The sequence below is a fragment of the Grampus griseus genome (assembly GCF_964374135.1).
Source record: "Grampus griseus genome assembly, chromosome: 17".
NCBI classification, from domain to species: domain Eukaryota; kingdom Metazoa; phylum Chordata; class Mammalia; order Artiodactyla; family Delphinidae; genus Grampus; species Grampus griseus.
In genome coordinates, this window is record NC_139011.1 from 12,619,066 (window position 1) to 12,640,454 (window position 21,389).

Consider the following 21,389-nt stretch of genomic DNA (forward strand, 5'->3'; position numbering starts at 1 on the left):
AAAGGCAGGAAGTGGGGCAGCTCACGGCTAAGATCCCTCTCTCTGCTACTTCTGTGCTTTACGTCTGTTTTGAACTTTGATTCTTGGGTGGTTCGGGGAAGACTCTGAAACATTCAGCCGAAGACTCACAACCTGGCAGGGGAGACAGGCATGGAAAGCAATCATACATTGGGTTCTTCCAGGATCTTATGGACGTTCCAAGAGTTATGGGGCCAGGAGCAGAGAATGACTGGGTTTACCTCGGTAACACCACACAACGAGCACTGTGAAGCTATCACAGAAGAGGCAACATTTGAGTTGGGAGATGGGGAGGATTTTGTTGGGAAGAAAAGATTCTGTGACACCAAAGAGGAGTTTTGGAAGGAATACTGGGTAGTTATTGTACTCCTGCTGGGTCCACTCCTCCTATTATCCTACAGGTCTAATACATATGTTTGCAGGTTTGTGCTGGAAGCAGCAGACCTGACGTTGACATCATTTCTTATTCCATTCTTTAGGAGAGACCACTCTACAGGTAGGGACCTGGGGCTGGGGAAGGGGAAATACACAGTGGGGGCAGAGCTGGCTGCAAATTTCTGGTTTTGTACTCCTGCCCTCAAATGCAGCTGCCTCTTGTTGCCTGTATTCTCTTGCCAGATGTAGTCTTGGAGTTTCCTGCAGGCGCAGAGAGGATTTCCTTTTGGGTGATGCTCCAATAGGTCGGGCATGTTGCTTCCTTATCTACTGCTGTTGCTGAAAAGAAGCCAGCTGGGCCCTTGGATTTCCAAGACACATCTGAACAGCAAGAGAAGACCTAGGAGACCTAGTCTCCCCTAATAATAATCTCTCTCTCTCTCTCTCTGGTTTACATTAAGATTAGACAATCTTAGACTGAGACCAGAGCCTTAGTATATGGTCAAAGAGATAGGAGATGAGGAGGTTCAGGATGGCTATAACAAGGAATTGTGCTTTCTGGTCACCTGTTTATCAGGTTCATGTTTGTCCTGTCCCCAAATACACACCTTACGTCACGCACTCACGTGCATAGGCACAAACGTATGCTGCATCTGGGTTTGGTCCAGGGCTGTTCTTGGGAAGTTAATATGCAAATTAAATTGCAAATTGAACTGTGCAAACATATGAAAATAAGACAGTAAGAAATAATTTAGTCTAGCACGCCCCACCTCCCTTTCTTTGCAGAGGTGTCATATTACACAAAGCAGCGTGAGCAAAGTCCTTTGATTCTCATCAGACTCCAAACGAGAATCTTATTTTTGAGTCTTTCCTTATAACATCACTGCCCTGTCCCCTCCTCTAGGAACAGGGCAATGAGAGAAAGCCTTCATTAACTGAGCACTTACTAATTGTCAGTTCCTATTTTAGGCGTTTGATAATTCTTGTCTAATTGAGCACTCACCACAACACTATGAGGAGTATATAACTACCTCTGTTGTACAGACAAGGAAACAAAAGCGCAGAGAAATTAATGGCCATTTCCGAGTTCATTCAGCCATTAAAAGGCAGATAGGGAATTTGTATTTGACTCGATTTTAGGCTAAACTGATATGATCAATATCTCATTTCTCTTTCCATTTTTTGGTTTTGCTTCCATGGCATGTGGGCTCTTCTCCTCTCCTCCACTCGCTATTTCCAAGACCTCTGTTAGCTCTGGAGTTTCCAGCTGTCCATCCTCACATCCAGTAGGAAGCAGAAAAATTTGTCAGGGAAGATGAAGGTCACTTCTGTTCCCCAGAAGCTCTGACAAATGTCTCATTCATTCTAATTGTCTCATGAACTTATTAGCTAAAGCCTGTAATTAAAAATTAGAAAGGGTGATGGTCCCACTTGGAAATCAGGATCCTGTTACAATGGGGAAGGGAGCAATGCCTGCTGTGTAGGCAACCACAGGTGTCTGATACAGAGTTTTTGAAAGATACCAACAGTGGGGACACATTTGGGGAAACAAATTAAAAAGCAGAAGCTGATAGAGTATTTAGCTTTCTATAGTGACACCATATTTAAACTAATGTGAACAAATTAACCTCTTTTTACTAATGTATCAATATTAGGTTTTTCAGGTTACAAAATATCTTTATAACGCTCACTTTGAGTCTCACAGTATCACTTTGATGCAGGTTTTGTTATCTCCACTTCATATGATAAAGTCAGGAAGCAAGACAGTAGAAACTCAAATTGAGATTTTGACCCCTTCTTACCTGGTCTTTACCCTAACCCACTTGACTCCCAAGTTTAAATACTACAACTGTTTCCAGTCAGTCCAGAACCATGATGACTGGCTGATCATAAAACAATCCAGTTTAAAAGCAGTCTGCACCTCCTCTTCCTGAGAATGTTCAGGATATATTGGGAGTCATGTGCCGGGCAAAGCAGAGACTCTGGATTCAAAGCACCCTGGGTACTGACTCCAACACATGTTGTCTGTGTGACTTGGGACACGTGATTCTGATCACTCCGAACTGGGTTTCCTCATCCTGTGAAGTGGAAATCAACATACCTACCCCACAGATTTTTTGGAGTGAATAGGAAGAATATGAGAACTCAGCAAAGTGTCTGGCACAATATAGACATTCAGTGAAATGTGGAAATTAGGGTGACTAACTGTCTCAGTTTGCTTGGGGCTGAAAAGCTTCCTGGGAACTTTCAGGGTTAAAAGATGGAAAGTCTTAGACAAACTGGAACTAGTCGGTCACTTGAGTGACAACAGTAACTGTAATTCTGAGAATGAGATGCCGGGGAAAAGAAATGCTCCAATGCTTTGGTTAAATGATTTGGTTTAAAGTAAAGAAATCATAAGCCTGGACACTCTGAGGTTAGGCATCTAGATGTTGACTGCTGGGCTTGAGGAGATTGGCCCCCCAGACTTGAATTTGACATCTTAGATGAGCATAGTTCCATTGGAGGGGGTTTGCATAATTGGAAGTTTCTTTGCACAATTTTGTGTGAAAGATTCCTGACCTGGGAGCAGACCTCTAGATGGTAGTCAGGATGCTGACTTGACGAGTCCTTTCCCCTCCTCTGGGTCCCTCTTCCTTTTCAGAAAGAAGGGGGTGAAACTGGGTACCAATAACAAGATCCATTTCTGTAGTTCTTTACAGTTCACAGCTACCTTTTTTGTATCTCACACGATCTTCAATACAACTCAATGAGGAAAGTAGCATATTACTCTTAATGTTTGCTGTCCCCAATTTACAGATGTGGAAAATGAGGCTCAAAGGAGACAGAGCATCTTGCCCAAAGCCACACAGCCAGGCAGTGATCATGATAGAACTCAAGCCTAGAACTGCTGACTCCAGAGCCCATCTCTTTTTCATGACACCTGTCTGCCTAGATGAGCACAACCTTCTCTTCTTGCTTCACAATCTGACGACACTGAAACTCAAATGCTGTGGTTTTAGTCAGAGGAATGAAGAACCACAAAGTCAACCTCTTGAGCTTAGGTTCCTTGGCTAAACGTCTTTTATTTGAGCACTCTCTTTCTTCTGTCTGTTCTTTACAGGCACAAGAGATAATTGACAAACTTTCCTTCCGCCATCAGAATAAAAAAAAAAAAAAACTTCTCTGTGGAATAAGAAAGCAAGATGGTTTTATGGTCAGCGGTTGCTTTGAGCATAAGTTAGCAGAATGGAAACAGATTGTTTAAGTGCAGATTGTAACTTCAGCAAACTTTTAATTTAGCAGAATTCCAATTTCTCATGTATGCATGATACACTTTCTCTTTCTTCCCCAGCATGTGCATTTGTGTGTGTGTGTGTGTGTGTGTGTGTGTGTGTGTATACACACACACAGAACAGAAACAGAGGAAGCTAACTATGATACAAAGAATCCTCTGGAAAGGATAGTTAATTCATTCTAAAAATACCTCCATCAACAAAAGCAGTGACACACTTGTCCAAGGCTCTGAGAAGTCAGCAGGAAGCCTTGCCCATGAATTCTCAGTTGCAAAGTAAACCTTTCTTTCAGTACAACATGCTTTATAGTGCCATAAAAGAGAGTCAATAGCTCTATCTAGTATCAGTGGACCCAAGAAAATACTGATTCTATATTGTTTGAAGAGCAAGAGAATATATTCATATATCCATACTTACCCTCGATAAGGTACTTGAAAATCTTAGTGCTTTTGCTCAAGAAGATTGAGGTGGCTATACTAAAGCATATAATGACTGATTACTTCCTCCAGTAATGCCTGATTACTACCCTGGGAACCAAGACAAAATTTTTTGTTGAAGAGTTTTGAAGTGACTTGTTTCTCCAATTCTCCTCAACTACCAAATCTTTGAGCTTCATTAATTAAACAAGTATTTATTTGCGCAAGAATGTTTTCCATACTCTAGTGATTTGGTGTGAACAGGGAAAGGAGACCAAGCTTAGATAGTATTTCTGTCAACAGGATTCCAAGCTCGACATGTGGGAACCACCTAGATATATTTCCAATACATCAGATATATTGCCACTATCATGGCCCCAGCTAAAACATCATCATTGCTTCCTGAGTCAACTTCCTGCCTTCAGATCTGTCTTCCATTCTCCCTATACAGGCAGAGTGATCTTTCCAAAATGAACATGCAATCATGACTCTCCTTGTGGATTGAGACTTTTCCTGGTTCCTCAATGCCCTTAGAATAGAGCACAGAATCCCATCCAAGCCTGTGCAGCTTAGCCAGTCCCCATCTTTCCTGCTTCCTGCCGTTCCCCTCACTTCTCTTCTCTCTCCATTGCAACCCTGTTGATCTCCTTTTAGTTTCCAAAACACATTGTTCCCTCCGGATCTTTGCAGGTGTGTCTTCTAAGAAATGTTCCAAGTGTATCTATGCAGGTTATGCATAGATGGAGGGTCAATCAGAAAGACTTTGCAATTGTGGTCGTGGACGTGTGGTGAGGAACAATGACGCTCTTTGCTTATCAAACTATTTTAAGCCAACCTTCTTCTCCTTCGGAAAAGTATTTATTGGTTCCTGTAAGTAGGGAGGCAGCTGACTTCATGCATAGTTAAATCCAGGGCCCTCATTAGGTTGACCATGTCATTTACTACTTGAGAATGAAAGAAAATCCCATCAATTATCACATCAGAATAACAGGTAAAGACTGAGATAGACCGAATGAATGGGAAAGTATGTCATCAGAATGCTCTCTTGGTCAACACCCCCGACTCCGCCCTCTCTCTCTCTCTCCTCTCTCCCTCTCTCTCTCCTCTCTCTCTCTCTCTCTCTCTCTCTCTCTCTCTCTCTCTCTCTCTCTCCCTCTCTCTCTCTCTCCTCCATTGTGTTGCTCTTTGACTACATTCTCAGTTAGGCTGCTCCCACAAGGTAAAAACAGTTCTCTGACAGCTTCTTGATTACTGAAGCCATAGTGAGGGGTGCTCTGATTAGCCAGGCCTGGGTCACCCCACCGGGATGACAAGGTGGTTCCTCATACTGGAAGTCAGCTGCCTGTACCCCATTAGAAGAAGGTGCTGGGCAGTCATAACAATCTACTGTGTACACACCTTTGGTAGTTATAGTCATGGATTGGTGGTAAGAACACAAAAAGGCATGATAGCAGTACAGAATAAACATTGCACATTTTGTTGACTTCTATAAATTGAGAGAGTCTTCTGTTTCAAATAAAAAGTTGCAATATTACATCAGAAAGCCAGAAAATGGCAACGATAGGGAGAACGTGGTGTGGGGTATGTGGGAACTCTTTGCTACCTTCATGATTTTTCTGTAAAACTGAGACTGTTATAAAATAAAAATTTATCTTCAAAATCTAGCAACCAATAGGAAAGTGTGTCTTATTACAGCAACTCAAGGGCATATCACACAGCTGTCAGAGAATCAAGGTAAAGTTATATGCCTCTTAGGGGAGAGGAAGAGAGAGAGACTCCATCCTTGTTGATGGTAAGAAATGTATAGCAAATGTTCTTACAGAGGGTAGTGGATATTGAAAGAACTTTTAAAATTTGGTTCAGATGGCTGGAGTTTAAGAAAGGCTCTCTTCTTATTCTGTACTTCTGTGCTTGTCAGAGAAGGCAAGGTAGATATTTGGGACTTAATTCTGTACTTGGTTGTGTTTGTGCATACATTTGTTTATGTCAGCTGTGCTATTTATTGTTATTATATCAGTTAGTTATTACAAAAACTGATGAAATACGAGTGTAAAAAGAGAGTTGATGTGTCTGTGAAACTTAAGCTAAATGTTCTGGAAAGCCTTGATAAAGATTTGCTGATAAAATTGCCATTGAATTAGGTGTAATTGAGACAACAGTAAATAATTAATTAAACAATCCATACAAATCTATAAAGAAACCTATAAGAAGTCTGTACTCAAATTTATTCCCAAGTATTTTTACTTATCCTCCAATCCAGGGAAAGATTAAGACTAGTAGACAAAGCATAATGGGTATATTTTACATAAGAAACATAACTCAGTCTCCAATCGCTAGACCCATAAAGGGAAAACTTGGCCCTTAAATTAAAAGATTGGTGACTACTTGAACATTTATGTATTTTCAACTAAAATAAAACATATACAAGATGTTTACCCATTTTAACAAATTTTTCAATTAACCGACCAACTTTTGGAGGCATTCATATTGAATAAAAGCGTTCTATTTTGTGGGTGAATTGAAATAAATAAGGAAAACTTAGTTGCTGAATTTTTCTAGTTTGCAAAACCTCTTCTAGGTGTGGTGCATTTTCTCTGACTGCAATTAACCTAAGGATCAGTGTGTTGCTCTTGATGGCATGAAGCAGAAATTTAGAGAGAGATAGAAACTGTTGGTTTGTAAGCAATAAATGTCCACCGACGTTTATTCTTCCTCTATCCTTATCATCTGGAAAGTGTATTGTTTCTCCCCAATGAGTTCACTGAAACGAGAAATATAGATTACCTGAGCTGATGTGTATGACATAGGGGTATGGAAATTCACAAAAATCCCTCTGCTTTTATATTTTTCAGAACCTCCTGCCATTGGCTTGGTTCTGGACTGGAGCCACCTTGTCCAAAATTTGTTTTGTGACTCATTCACTCTGCAGATCACGCGTTATGGCCCCCTCTTATGCTACCTCCTCACCTTCCTGATTAATAATTGTGCCGACTCTCTCACCCTCTCTCTCTTGCCACCAATGAGAGGTCCTTAGATAACATACACTTCTTTGAGGATAGGTCTGTATTTGCTGCTGTTGAAATAGTAGCACATTACCAAGACTATTTCTACGTATATATACTGTTTGGTTTACAAGTGCTTGCACACACATCATCTCATTTGAGCCACATAACATTACTCCCTTTTTATAGGCAAGAAAACTGAAATTCAAAGACTGGAAGTAATTTGCTTGAAATTCCTTAATTAGTCATCAGTAGACCTGGTGTTTGGATTGGGAACTTCTGATTTCAAAGGCAAAGCTCTCCCTGAAACACCAACACAAACAAAAAAGATTTCAGGTTTATTTGTTCCTTTTGGATTACTCACATCACACAAGTCTTTTATTAACTTTTATTAGTTCATTTAACAGAGTTTATTGAGCATTAATTGTGTCCTAGGCAATTGGTTAAAAATAGACGTACATTATTAAAAAGGAGAAGCTGCCTTCTGGGAATATTTGGGGACTGGAATGTGACCACAAAAAGTGCTCACACACATACTTGAGGTTCACCCTTGAAACTCCCCATATGTGCTTTTCACATGCATCCCACATAGCTTGCAAAGCTCAGAGAAGAATAAATACCCATTTTAGCATGCTGCCATTGGTTAATCACACAATTATCAGTAAGCAGTATGGTGGTGTGAACATGTGTTCTTGATAATTGCCACCGTTTCCCACGGAGTGAGCAGATATTTATTTGCCACATTATTATTGCAAAAACTGTGTGTGGTTTTGCTGGTAACTATGTAATTAACTTGTACCTCACTGTGTTATTTTAGCTTGAACTGCATCTGGGAACTTCTAAAGAGCTATTAGGAACGATGCAGAGCACGCCTTGTGATCCTGTCAGGGAGAATGCTTGTATATTGGACGTACTTGGAGTTGATTATTTTTGAGCCAACTGTTGGTGTCAATTTCAATTTATTGTGGGTTTGTGCCCGAGAATACGTGCTTGTTTCTCTGCTGATTCTGTTCAAGTGCTTTCCACTGGCCATATTACTCTCCTCATTCAAATACCTGCTGATTTGGTCAACATAAAGCCACCTGCCATACCTGTCTTTATGTAGCTTTATGCCATGCATAAAGCAACCTAAAGCCATACCTGTCTTTTATACACTTCAAATAGGGTGAGGTTTACAACGGAGTTTCATAATGTGTAACACAGCCACCCTGGAAGGGAGCTCTGTGCAGGTCCCATTTCAAAAGAGCATCTGCTTTACATGTGACTCAATCATTTTTGTTATTCTTTTAACTTATATGTTTAATGTCATATTGCTCTCCTATAGCACATTGGAAAATAGAGGAGAAAAGCTTCTCTTTCATTCCCTTTCACTAACTCATTATCCATTGACAGTCGGTATATTTCCTTTCAGTCTTTTTTCTTGAACATGTAATTTAAAAAAAATAGTAACCACAGTAGGCAGAAAATCAGCTATCTTTTTTCTTCTCTTGACGTTACGTCTTTGTTTTCTTGTGTTCCAACATGGTCTTATATAAAAAAAAAACTTTTGAAATGAAATGTATAGACACTTTTCCCTAATTCTCTGGGTAAGTACAGATAAAAACTCTGGACATTATATATAAGACAAACATAAGAGGACTCTAAAAGGTGGAGAAAAGAAGAGATTGGCAGGGACCTCAAGACTCAGTGAAAGGACTCACTGGCAGTGAGTTCTCTGGATTTTCTTTTTGCTTCATATATCCTAGGGAGCTGGAGAAGCTAACATTCGGGAAACCCCAGTGGTTCACTCCAAAACACAGCCCCAACTAAAGAGTGTGCTGTCTAGCCAGAGGACCAGGAAAGGGCAGCCTAGCAAGAAAGAAAACTTTTAGACATTGATCATCACATACCACAAGAAAAAAAAAAAAAGCCCCATGACACCTTTTTAACCAAGGCTATGTGGGGAGCTGAACTTCCACTCTCACCAATCCCCTAGCTGGAGTGGGGTTAGAGAAGGCGAAGTAGGGACCCGGAATTTTCATCCTTGCTGGGCTGGGTGCTAATTAGGCCTTTCCCCACTGCCAGCCAGAGTGGTATCAGCAGAGGCCTGGAGGGAGCCTGAACTGAACTCTCACCCCCAGCTGGCAGTAACAAGGGGGCCTCCCCCTTCCTGAGTGTCAGCAGAGGCCAAGTGGGGCACCTAGATTTCCACCTCCATCTGTCAGTAATGAGGTGGTGTCTGTATTCTCTCTGGCCTGGTATCAGAGGAGGCCTGCTAAAACAGAAGATTTAAATAAGACTCAGAATTTCAGAACCCTAAATGTGGGATTCAATAAGAAAAACATCACTCATCATTCAAAGGACCAGGAAAATCTTGAATGGGAAAGACAATCACGAGACATCAGCACCCCTAGAGCACAAAGACGTTAGCTTATCTGGCAAAGAGTGTAACATAGTCATTATAAACGTGTTTCCATGAACAATCATGAATATGTTTGGAAAAAGTTAAAAAATAGAAGGTCTCAGCAAAGAAATCAAAGATGTAGAGAATGGTTAGAACAGAAAAATATATCTAAAAAAAAACCCTCAACAGTAGAATAGAGGGATAGACAAAAAATTAGTGAAACTTTAAGATAAAATGACAGAAATGGCCCAGTCTGAACAACAGAAAGAAAATAGAATGAAAAAAAAGTGAGCAGAACCTCAGGGATCTGTGAGACTAACATGAAAGGCCTAATATTTGCGTCAAAAGAGTCCCAGAAGGGGAGGAGAATGAGAGTGAAGCTGGGGAAGCATTTGAGGAAATAACGGCTAAATTTCCCAAATTTGACAAAAGGCAAACCTACAGTTTTAAGAGACTGAGCATATCTTGAACAGGATAACCCCAAAGAAACCCACACCAAAATACATCCTAATACAGCTTCTGAACACTAAACAAAGAAACAATCTTGAAATCAGTGAGAGAGATATGACATTTTCCTATAGGGAAAAAAACGATATGAATGACAACACGTATCTCATCAGAAACCGTCTCCATGGCCAGAAGGAAGTAATAGAGTATTTTTTAAGTGCTGAAAGACAAGAACTCTTAATCCAGAATTCTATATCCAGAAAGAATATCTCCGTAGAATGAAGTTGAAATAAGATAGTCTAAGGTGAAAGACCACTAAGGAAATTTGTTACCAGCAGAAGAAATTCTCTAAAGGAGTTCCTCTAAACAGAAAGTAAAAGACAAAAATAAATAAAGGAGTCTTGGAAAATTAAAAAGGAAGAAAAATAATGGAAAAAATAAAAATATGTCTAAATATGATAAGACTTTCCTTTTTCTCCTGAGATTACTAGATTATGTTTGGTTGTTGAAACAGAAATTGTAACACTGCCTGATGTGGTTATCGAGGATGTCACAGCAGGAAATAGTTAAAAGTATTGTTTTATCGATAAGAGAGGGCAAAGGAAGTAAAGGTGGCGGTGTGTTACCATGAAGGGGAAACAGAAGGGAGGTCATGGTGGTGATGGAATAGTTCTGTATCTTGATTGCAGCGGTCTTACAGGGATCTTCACATGTGATAACACAGCACACACATTGTCGGAACACTGTACACATGCATTGCCCTGCTGCTACTTTCCTGGTTTTGATGTAGTTTGATATAATTATGTAAGGTGTAACTACGGGGGAAATCTGGCGGAAGGGTACAGGAGACCTTTTCAGACCTTAATGTTTTGATAGATAATTAATAATTATAGATTGTGAATCTGCAATTATTTCAAAAATTTTAAAAGTTCAAAAAATGAAATGGACAGTGAATGAATACACGCATTTCAGTGCATTCATATAATGAACTGCTACTTAGCAACTTGGATGAATCTCAAATACATGATGCTAAGTGAAAGAAAGCATACACAAAAGTTTATGCACCCTCTGGTTCTGTTTACGTAATGATCTGGAAAGAGCAAAATTATAGGGAAAGAATCATATCAGTGGATCACGGGGGTTGGTATTGGCTACTCGAGGGACATTTTAAGGTGATGGAAATGTTCTATATCTGGAGAGTGGTGGTGATTGCACAACTGTATACATTTTTCAAAACTTATAAAACAGCATGTAAATTCTACCTCCATAAACTCTGTTTAATAAAAACAAAAAAGAAGCATCATACACTACTTAACTGTACCCATAATAATTAAATGTTTATGTTGTTTTTCATTTTTTACTATGCAAAACAGTGTGGTTACAAATACCTGTGAGCAAATAACTTTCATTTCTCCGGGGACCTATATTATTTCTGTAGACCGTATTCCCAGAAGTTATATTGCGAGAGTAGATAGAGAGGAGTCAAGGGATAAATGTTATGAACACTTTTACAGCTTTTGAGAAATAATTGCAAAATTACTTCCCAGAAGTGTGCTTTCTTTTAACCGGTTTATAATGCCACTAAGAGGGTATGAAAACACCCTTGCCCTCGTGGGTAGCAGGAGTGTGGCTGCTCTGGTTGGTTGCTTCCACTTGGTTCAGATACCTCTTCCTGATAATCGAAGGGCTTATATTTGCTTGAGGCTTTATAATTACGTCATATAGGATTAGCTGGGTAGAACAGAAGCTGCACTATTTACAGCTCACTAAACACCTCTGAAACATTCACACTCATGTATGACAAGCTATAAATGCTATTTGTTTATAACTAGAGTGTGTGGTTATGGTAATTGCCACCAATTTTCTTCACCAGAACTTTGGTGACATTCGTAGACAGGAGAATTAGGGAGGTTATCTCTGCTGGTTCTGGGGTGGCCCCCTCTTAATAATCTTTATTCTCTCTTCTCTACCTCTGTTATTCTCTGTTGAATGTCCCATTCAATTGCATATACCTTTCTATTCCACATTTTAATAATGCCTTGATTTTGCTTTGGGTTTGAGGTACTGGATTAATTGTCACTCTGTCACAAATGGGATGCAATCTTTCCTAAACTGCTGAAAATACACATTTTAGGATCTAACATCTTCATCTAGTCTTATTCTACAGTTGCAGTGATAACTTTTTCTATTTGCTGTTGTTGGGTACGTGCAACACTTTACCCCAAGGAGAGGTGGTTTTTCCTAATACTTTTATTGCAAAATATATCTGCTGCAGTAGTTGCATTTTAAAGTGCCGGTCTCCGCACTGCAGTGATGGGCCATGTTTTATAGCCTCTCCTGGCTCTTGCCTGAATATTGAACAATTTATGGTTGGGCATTACCCTAAAAGATAATCCCTACTTAATGAGAAATCTTCTGCTCTTTTTTCATTCCTCCTCTGCTCTAATATATGGGTACATTTTCATTTACTTTACCCCATTTAATTTTCAGATCACTCTTGGAAAGAGATGTTACCACTCCCATTTTGCATGTACATGATATGATGACAAAGCCCTTCTACACCGGCAGTACAGCCGGAAGTTGTCCCCTAAACAAGGTGCGATCCAGCTCTATGGAGAGTCAGCCAGGTGGTCTCCACCTGAGCTCAGGGGAGATCTCTGCTGCTGTTCTGCTCTGGCCTTGCCTCTTTCCCATGCTGGATTTGAACTTATTCCTTCCTTTTTCCACTGGAACATCTGTGAAGTACTAGCTCCATTCCAGGCTTTCAGGTCCTTTAGTGAACGAAATAGATTTCTGCTCTCATGGTTTTACATTCTAGTGCGGAGAGACAAAGATAGACCCTAACTCATAAGCATTAAAAATTAGTAAATGAGGGAATTCCCAGGCAGTCCAGTGGTTAGGACTCTGTGCTTTCACTGCCGTTGCCTGGGTTCCATCCCTGGTCGTGGAACTAAGATCCCACATGCCCTGTGGTGTGCCCCCCCAAAAAAATTAGTAAATGATATTGTATGTGAGAGGTGGGAGGCTGTAGGAAAAATGAAAGTAGAGGCGCATAGAGGCCATTAGGGGTGTTGGAGCTTTTGGTGCCTGCAATTTAAATGCGCTGGTAAAGATAAGCCTCGTGAAGAGAGTGATGGGCGAGCAGAGTCTTGATGTCTGTGCAGAGAGCATTCCGGGCACAGGGGTCAGCTGGTGGTGAGGACCTCAGGTGGAATATGGGTTGTTTGTGGCTGAGTGATGAGCTGCAAAGAGGTAACAGAGGCCGAATCCCAAGGGGCTCTGGAGGCCACTGGGGAATGTAAATCCAGTGCCATTTCCCAAGCCGGAACCAGCAAGTCAATTTTCACCAGCAGCTTCATTCAATATACTTTATAAGAATACCATCACTTAACCAGTCAGTGTGGATTCCACTGGCCAAATCTTGCCGTACAAATGTGCTAGAAACATTCAGTCTTGTTTCTAACAAGACTTGGCGTAATTTTGAAACTGTTCAATCAACCCAGTGAATGTGAATTAAACATTTATAGTTGTATTAAATATTCGAAAGATAGGAACCAAAACAGTCAATCAAGTAATTGTACATATTTGTGCATTTACAAAATGCATATTCATGAGAGCTATGTAAATATATATTTAGTCATTTCCTCTTCCATGTGAAGAGCCACGGCTGAACTACAGATGGTAAGTTTCTTGCATATCGTTACGAGAATTGCACCGTAAACCATTTTGAAATTGATCTTAGGAAAAGGTCATTGTCTCTTTGGCCATTCCATGAGTTCAGTGTTCTTAGAACTGGGGAGAAGAAAGTTCTAGAACATGCCTGTCCTTGTGGCAGGCATCTGAGAAGGAAGTGGCAGTTATCTTGCAGCTAAGTACCCTCCCGCACCATCTTGTTCCCCACGGAAGTCGCTCTCACACTATTTTCCACCGAGAGTCACAAGAGGGAGCATGTGTGTGTGCGGGACACACCTGGGGTTAAGTGAAGCTCTGCTAGCCCAGCCGTAGCCCCACCATCTTTCTCCCACTCAAAAATGCATGCTGGAGTGCTAGGGAGTGAGAGTAATGATATTTGGGGGTTAATATTTAATTCATTCTAATTTATTCAAAAATGTGTCCAACTTCAGAATGGCATCTATTCATAGTAACATGACTGGCACCCCTCACAACTGCTTGTGACAACACTTGTGGGTCCTTCTGCCACATCTGAGGACTCTCTGGATAAGGAGATTGCTGAGAGTATACGTGTTCTAATTTTGTCTTTGTGTGAAGATCTGATGTGAAAATCTTTCTGAATATCAGAACTTTCCAAAGGCAGCTCCATTTCCTAAGGTCCTGATGTGCTCCCTCGCACCTGCCAACCCATTCCCTCAGCAAAGATTCTGTGAGACCCAATGTTTGCCAGGCATGGGCACTTTCTTTCAGAAACGAAGTATTTTCCCATATGCTCCATTGTTCCTCAAGTATTCTGAGGAGTTGGAGGAGAGGAAAGATAGAGGTAGAATGAGAGAGAGAGTCAGAGAGAGAGAGATTGATTAAGAGCTATAGCTGGGTCTCCATATCCCCATATGGAGTTCCATGTCCCCAAACTCTGACTAGATGATCCCATTGCTCTGCATTCTGGAAAGGAACAGGCAGAAATGACACACTCATATACAGACCCTGGCTGTCACCAGATGGGGCTTTAGTGGGACTGATGTTTGGGTAAGGCTTGAGAGCTCAGGATGACTCTGAATGCAGACTGGACGTGAGCCATTGGCTCTTGGAGCCTCTCTTTTGAAGACGAAGAGACTTTGATTCTGTAATAAGTTATCAGTAAGAAACAACCACTGGATCGGGCGGGCCATGGAGTAATGCAGCTTGAGTTAGCCTCTCTGGATTTTCCCATCTCACTCAGGGTAAAAGCCAAAGTCCTCACTATGACTTACAAGGCCTTTTGTGATCTGTCCCCCAGACCTCTCGCTTCGTCTCGCAGTAGTCCTCTTCTACTCATTTGTCCCCTACTCCATGAGCCTCCTTGCTGCTCTCTGAACCACCTCAGGCCATTTGCATCTGCTGTTTCCTCTGCCCAGTGTGTTCTGCCTGTCATTTGTGGGGCTACTTCCCTTCCATCCTTCAAGTCTTTATTAAAACGTGACCTTGTCAGTGGGTTTCTCCCGTGACCAATCTATTTAAGACTTCACCTGCCTTCCCAGGCTTTCATTTCCCATCTCAATCTTCTAAGCACTTACTGCTTTCTAACACACTGGAGTTATTTATCTTGTCTGCAGTCTGGCTCCCCACTGCAATCTACGTTCCACAAGGGCAGGGATTTTTGTCTATGGTTTTCATTGTTATATCCCCAGCATCCTGAACAGTGCCGGCCACATGGTAGGATTCAATATTTACTGAATGAATCAATGGCATCATGCTTCAAAGCAAGAAGACTTCAGAGGGAAGCAGTGCACAGACAAGAGACCATGCATTGAGACAGAGAGAGACAGAGAGAGAGAGGAGATGCTGATGATTTTCTGAAAGCTTTCCAGTTCCCACTTCCCATCTCTAATGAACATCCTGTCCATGGCGTATCCTTGTAAAATCCTCCTTTCCTTAAGTGATCTTAAGTGCGTATGTCTTTAATGCTACCCAAAAAATCTCTAAGCAAAAAACATAGAGTCAAACGAGGAAGCTCTAACTGTTTTCTCAGCATGCAGGGTGCCTTGGAGGATGGGGTTCCCGTGCAGTGAACAGTTTTGTGAATTCCCTTCCCTGCTTCCTCTCCCAGATAACTAGGTCACAGACAACTGGTGTTTCCCCATGTGGCCAAAGGGAGCGGGCACAGAAGTCCCCGCCTCCTCTCCCTTTGCTTTTCAAGCACTGCTGAACTCCTCCTAATGATTTCATCCGCTTGGAGGTCTGCTGGCTTTTCCCCTCTCCTAGAAGGTGATGGTGCTGGGGGCTGAAGCAGGCTCTGACTACCGACTTGAAACATGCTTTGATGAATTAGTTCAACGCGGCCAGCCATTTACTTTAAATTTTACCCTTGATTCTTTCTCTAGCAAACAATTAAGGAGCAGCAGTGGCTTCCTGCAGCGGAGACCGATGCCTTCTGTCCTCTGCAGAAACAGCTTGGCATCTTTCTAAATGATGAATGGCATGGACCAGGAGTGCCAGTTTTCCTCAGCTTTCAAGCATCCGAATAAGTAAATATATAACTGCATCCAATACAGTAATATGAATTCACATCACAAATGGTGAAACCAGTTGAGGTTACAGGCAAGTCCTGTGACTCCACTTGGGGGCTGGGAGATGCATCCTTGAACTTGGCAATACAGCAAGCCAAAGGGCAATGAGAAGCCACAAGAATAACTGGGCCCACTGACAAGGCACCACTGCCTCTTCCTCCCTGGGTGAGTCGCCCAGTCCAACCTCAAAAGCTCCTGAGTAAGAGGAAAATGTCTCTTTAACAGTATTAAGGGACAATTTATTATGTGTATCCTTCCAGGGAAGCACAATGTCAGTGCAGGCCCATTGCATTTGCATTATTTCCAGACAACAGCAGCAGCAGAAAGGGACACTGATTTATTTCAGAGCCAGCACAGGTGAATTTAATGTCTGTTGGGACCGAGCCAGGAAGACTTAACCCCCTCTGGGCTCCTGAGTGCTTGAGGGACATCTGCAGGTTTTGGGAGTGGTCCTACCTGCTTCTTTGGTTAAATTCAGCCTCCCTGAGCCTATGCTTCTCAGTCTCTTGGTCAAAAACTGCTCTTGCAGGGTGGAGGGGATGGAAACATGTTTAGAAGTAGAAAATCTGGTTTAATGCTCTGGTCCAGCTAATTTCTTTCTCAGCGACCTGGGCAAATAATTTAGTCCTTTTAAGGCTCAATTATTTCTCTTGTAAATGGGTTTAAGGATGCTATCGTGCAGGGTGGAAGTGAGGGTCCAGTAAGCCAATGCATTAGACAGTGCTTTGTGGATTGTTTAAATGCCATTGTTTTGGGGGTATCATCAGTTTGGGATTCCTAGCAGAGAGCTTTACCTCAGAAGAATCTTCCAAAGGAGGTAATCACAGTTACGCTTTGAACCCCGGCACTAGAGAATCAGATGAGAAAGGTCATGGTAGAAAGTGTCTGGCGACTGCTCCTCCAAGCTTCTTATTTGGCACACGGAGAAAGCAGGCATCGGGGAGGAAGTAGACTGAGCATCACAGGAGCTGAGATGCATCTTATTATCTTTGCTCTCTGTTCCTTATCAGTAGGCTTCCGAATGCCCCATACACAGTAAATGCTCAATGTTGGTGGAAGTGACAGAATTCACTCACTGTCAAACACAACCAGTGTTGCTGTAGACAGTGGTATGCTGGAGTTTTTCTCTTTGATCCACACTCCAAGCGTCTCTTATTTAAATATCACACCTTGCAGGGAACGAATTTACTGGTCACCTAGGTTGTTTTGAAAAGAAACATGGTGCATCTAAGCCAGAAACATCCTGGTAAAGCCTCCGGTGTTAACTTCTGACAGCAATTCCTTGAAGTCTTGAAGAGCATTTCATTCTTACCTGACCATCTTTCAATAACACTTTTAACATATACAGTTGGACAATTTTACAAAACGTCATCTAACGCATCTTATTGAATTCTCCAAACAACCTGGTGAAATAGGTGCTATTATTTCCCTTTCTCAGAATACAGCATTGAGGCTCTTAGAGTGTGAGCGAGCTACTCTGTGAGGTACAGGCACTGCCAAAACTTGAACCCAGAACTCTTGAGTGCATTCCATTAATACTACCTCGTAAAATATCAAATAGATACCCTCTGTTTCTGTTCCTCCTTCCCTCCTTTTCTTCTCTCCCTCCCTCCCTTGTTTCCCACAAACTCTTATCAGCATGGTGTTAGGTGCCATGCTGGACACTGATGCAGGTGAAAAATTAACAGAGCAGTCTGTTTTTTAAGAGTTGGCACCTACCGAAGAAGAAGATTTACAGGTGAAAAGTGCAGGTGATCTTTGTTAAGCACTAATACTGACTGAGTACAGCCCGAAAGGGTTAACTGACAAGCACCTAACCTCCTGGAAGATAGGAGAGAGAAAGAAATCCCTGTGCAGGGCATTGCTGCTGCCTGGACAAAACATGGTCCTGGAAAAAGCATTCACTGGAATCCCAGATCCCCCCCCTTCACAATTTCTAGTCTTTCAAAGTCTATGCCTTCACTTTTCCCTGCTCTCTTTGGTGTGATGAATGGAAGATGGGTGTGACGCATCCAAACGGAATCTGCAAATCACTGATCCTTTAAAACCTACTTTTGTAAATACCAATAAAACAAGTCTCGACACTCTGTCCTCAGTTCAGGGAATTCATTCAACCAGGAGACCTGGAGGAGGGAAGCTACTCCCTAAGAACTATCCTCTTTTCAGAGCTCTCACCTGAAACTGAAACTTGCCTCCGCACTCTTCCCCTTTTCCTGCCTTGCTTTGATTCTGAGTCAATTAGTCTGTAATCCCTTCTGTTTTCCCTCTTTAGTCTGCCTTCATTTTGTCTAAATGCAGAATTGGTATGTTTGCCAAGTGAATGATTCCACCCCAAAGTGTCGAAGTCTGGAAGAAATACCTCATAGGCACTCAATAAATACTTGTTCAGTGAATGAATGAATGAACGAACATGGCCGGGTTCAAATACTGGCTCTATTATTTACCGCTTGCTTGACTTTGAGAAAGGTATTTAACCTGTTTGTGCCTCAGTCGCTTGTCTTTCCAAACTGCGCGTGGGAGATTACAGAAATGCAGATATTTACGTACTGCGTGAGTATCTGTGATCCGTTCTCATACTCAGAACTTGTAGCCACGATGATTATCTTTATCACTGTCAAAGAGACCTGTATGTGACCTGGGAGGAATGTTCCTGAAGGGTGAGGAGGGTCAGGGGGATAGTTTCTGTTAGCTGTGAGGAGTATAGGATTTCAAGGAGCAGAGGAAAGGGTTCAGGGGAAGACATTTCAGTCAGTAATACTAGAGTAAGAGAGTAAGGTCTGGAATCATCTGAAGGTAAGAAAAATTAGGTGAAAGGTGGGAACTCAGGCAAAGCTGTAGAAAGAGGTGAGGGAATGTAAGAAAAATAGATGATCAAATGGGTGCCTCAAATTAAGTTGTTAATGATTATGTATCGCATGGTTAGTATGTGTTGCTGATACAGAAATACAGCACAGACTGTCGCCAAGAAGGGAGGCTGGCCCCCAATGCCATGTGGGGTGATAAGGTGACAGCAGAGGGGTATTTGATGTGGAAGCACAGGGGAACGATTGTGGCACTATCCCTAGAGATCCAGGAGTGGCTCCTAGTGAAGGTATTGGCTCTTCAAGGATTCCTTCCTTCTCTCTTTGCTCCCTCACTCATTCAGCATATATTCCTGGACACCTGTTTACTTGCTAGATACAGAGTTGGTCCCTGGGGACACAGCCAGAACAAGACAGCCACAGTCATGGAGTTTTGTGTTCAGTAGATCTCCTGGTATTGACGGAGAGGATGCCATTCCGGGCAGAGAGAATGGCATGGATAAAAGCATGGTGAACTTACACTAGGCATGGGCTTGCCACCAGCAGCCCCCTGGGAATTGTGCATAGCCCAAGTGTCACTGGCAGTTGAAGCTGTACAGCATGCCAAGCAAAGGATACAGATGGAAGATGGTGGGCAGGGGAGACTCACAATTTAGAATGAGGCCTCCGGTGGCAGATGGGTTGAAGAGATGTGAGATAGCTCTCTTAGAGAAATCATGATGGGGGAGAGTGCAGGGCTTCTGTGGGGAGGCGAGGAGCACGGCAGAGTCAGATGGCACGATGAAGGATGTTTCTGGATGCAGAGCTCTCTTCACAGCCAGGGGTTAAGGAGAAAGCACCAGGAACTTACTGGAGGCTGCAGAAGGGCCTGAGTGTGAGAAGGAGGCAAATTTTTGCTTCCCAATATTTGGGGTCAACACTGAGTAGCAGGACTGATGGTCCACTTCTTCGAGGTGCCGGCCCTAATGCTTCCCCTCCACGGGCACTCACCCTGGCCCTCTGGGAATGAGGTGTGGGTTTCTCGGTGTCAGTTCCATTCTTTTGCAGTGAGGTAACTTTAGAATATCTGAGGAAGAGTCAATTGGTCTACCCAGGGCTGAATTTGAGACGGAAAATGACTTTGGGTGGAAAAAGGTAAGGATAAAGAGCTCATCCTTCAAAATTCCATGCATAACAATAGACACTTCTTGACCACTTTTGTGAAATCTCTTCTATCCGGTTCTTGTCTTCCTGTGCCGGGGAAGAAGCATGAGGGATAGTCAATGCGAAGAATTCTGCAAAGTTTCTGCCCTTCATTGAATTTCTTTCCCACTCAGATTCTCTTTTGGGGCCCCCAGACCCCGTTCTGAAGAACACAGACAGAAATTCCCCAAGGATTTCTTTCTCTCAAACTCTCCCTCTCTCCCATAGCTCCTCTTACACATCTCCCCAATTGTAATGGCATCATTATTATTTTATTTTACTTGGAGGAGGCACTGTAACTCTTTTTAAAAGTAACTCCATCATCTAAAACAGGGTCTGGCATGCGTCTGAATAAATGAATGTTTACGGAATACGCTGAATTATTAGTAGCAGTTTATATGTGTTTGTCATCCTGTGGTACCCGCCTTTGTGAAGAATACTAATGGAGGCCAGGGGAAGAGAGAGTTTTAGGCAAGGCCAGTCTCTCCTGCACACTGCGCATGCCATTGCCCACCCCGTGTGCTTGAAATGAAGAATTTGTTTCAGAAAACATCCATTTGTTGTCCTGTGGTGGCTCGTAAATTCCAGTTGGCAGAAGCAGCTGGGATAGCTGCCTAAGAATCTCTAGGGGTTCTGATTCAGTAGTTTCGGGGGGCGCCTCTAGACTAAAAAAATATTTATCTCTCTATTTCTATCTATTAATCTATTGATCTATCGATTGATCAATTGAGACATTGAGAAAGGAGCCCTAGAACTGGGGTATGGAGACTTGGGTCGGAATCATAGAGACTCTGCCACCGATTAGTAACTGGGATAGTAACTTTCTTTAAGCCTCAGCGGACCCGTCTGTAAAATGACAATAATAATCTACCTCCTGGGGCTACCCGGGGATACAATTAAATAATATTTGTAAACATGAGAGACATATAGTCGGTTCTCAATAAATGTTAGTTAAACATGAATATACATGATGGTAGAAAATGCAGGGAGACTGAGGTTTGGGGGCCAGTTTATAACCAGGAAGAAAAAAAAAAAAGGATTTGGATGTAGATAGAATGTGATGATTCATTCGCTGTGTTTTCAATTGCTCTGGCTATGGCAATGTAGAAAGAGGCCCCAGCCAGTGGATCTGTTTCCCAGGGGCATGAGGAAATCCTTTTTCGGCAGCTCTTGGTCCAACCCAGGATGTAATAGGATTAACAACCAGAGAAGTCAAGAGCAGATAAATCTATCAATCACGGTGTGGAAAAAAGTTCTTTGCTTGAGCAG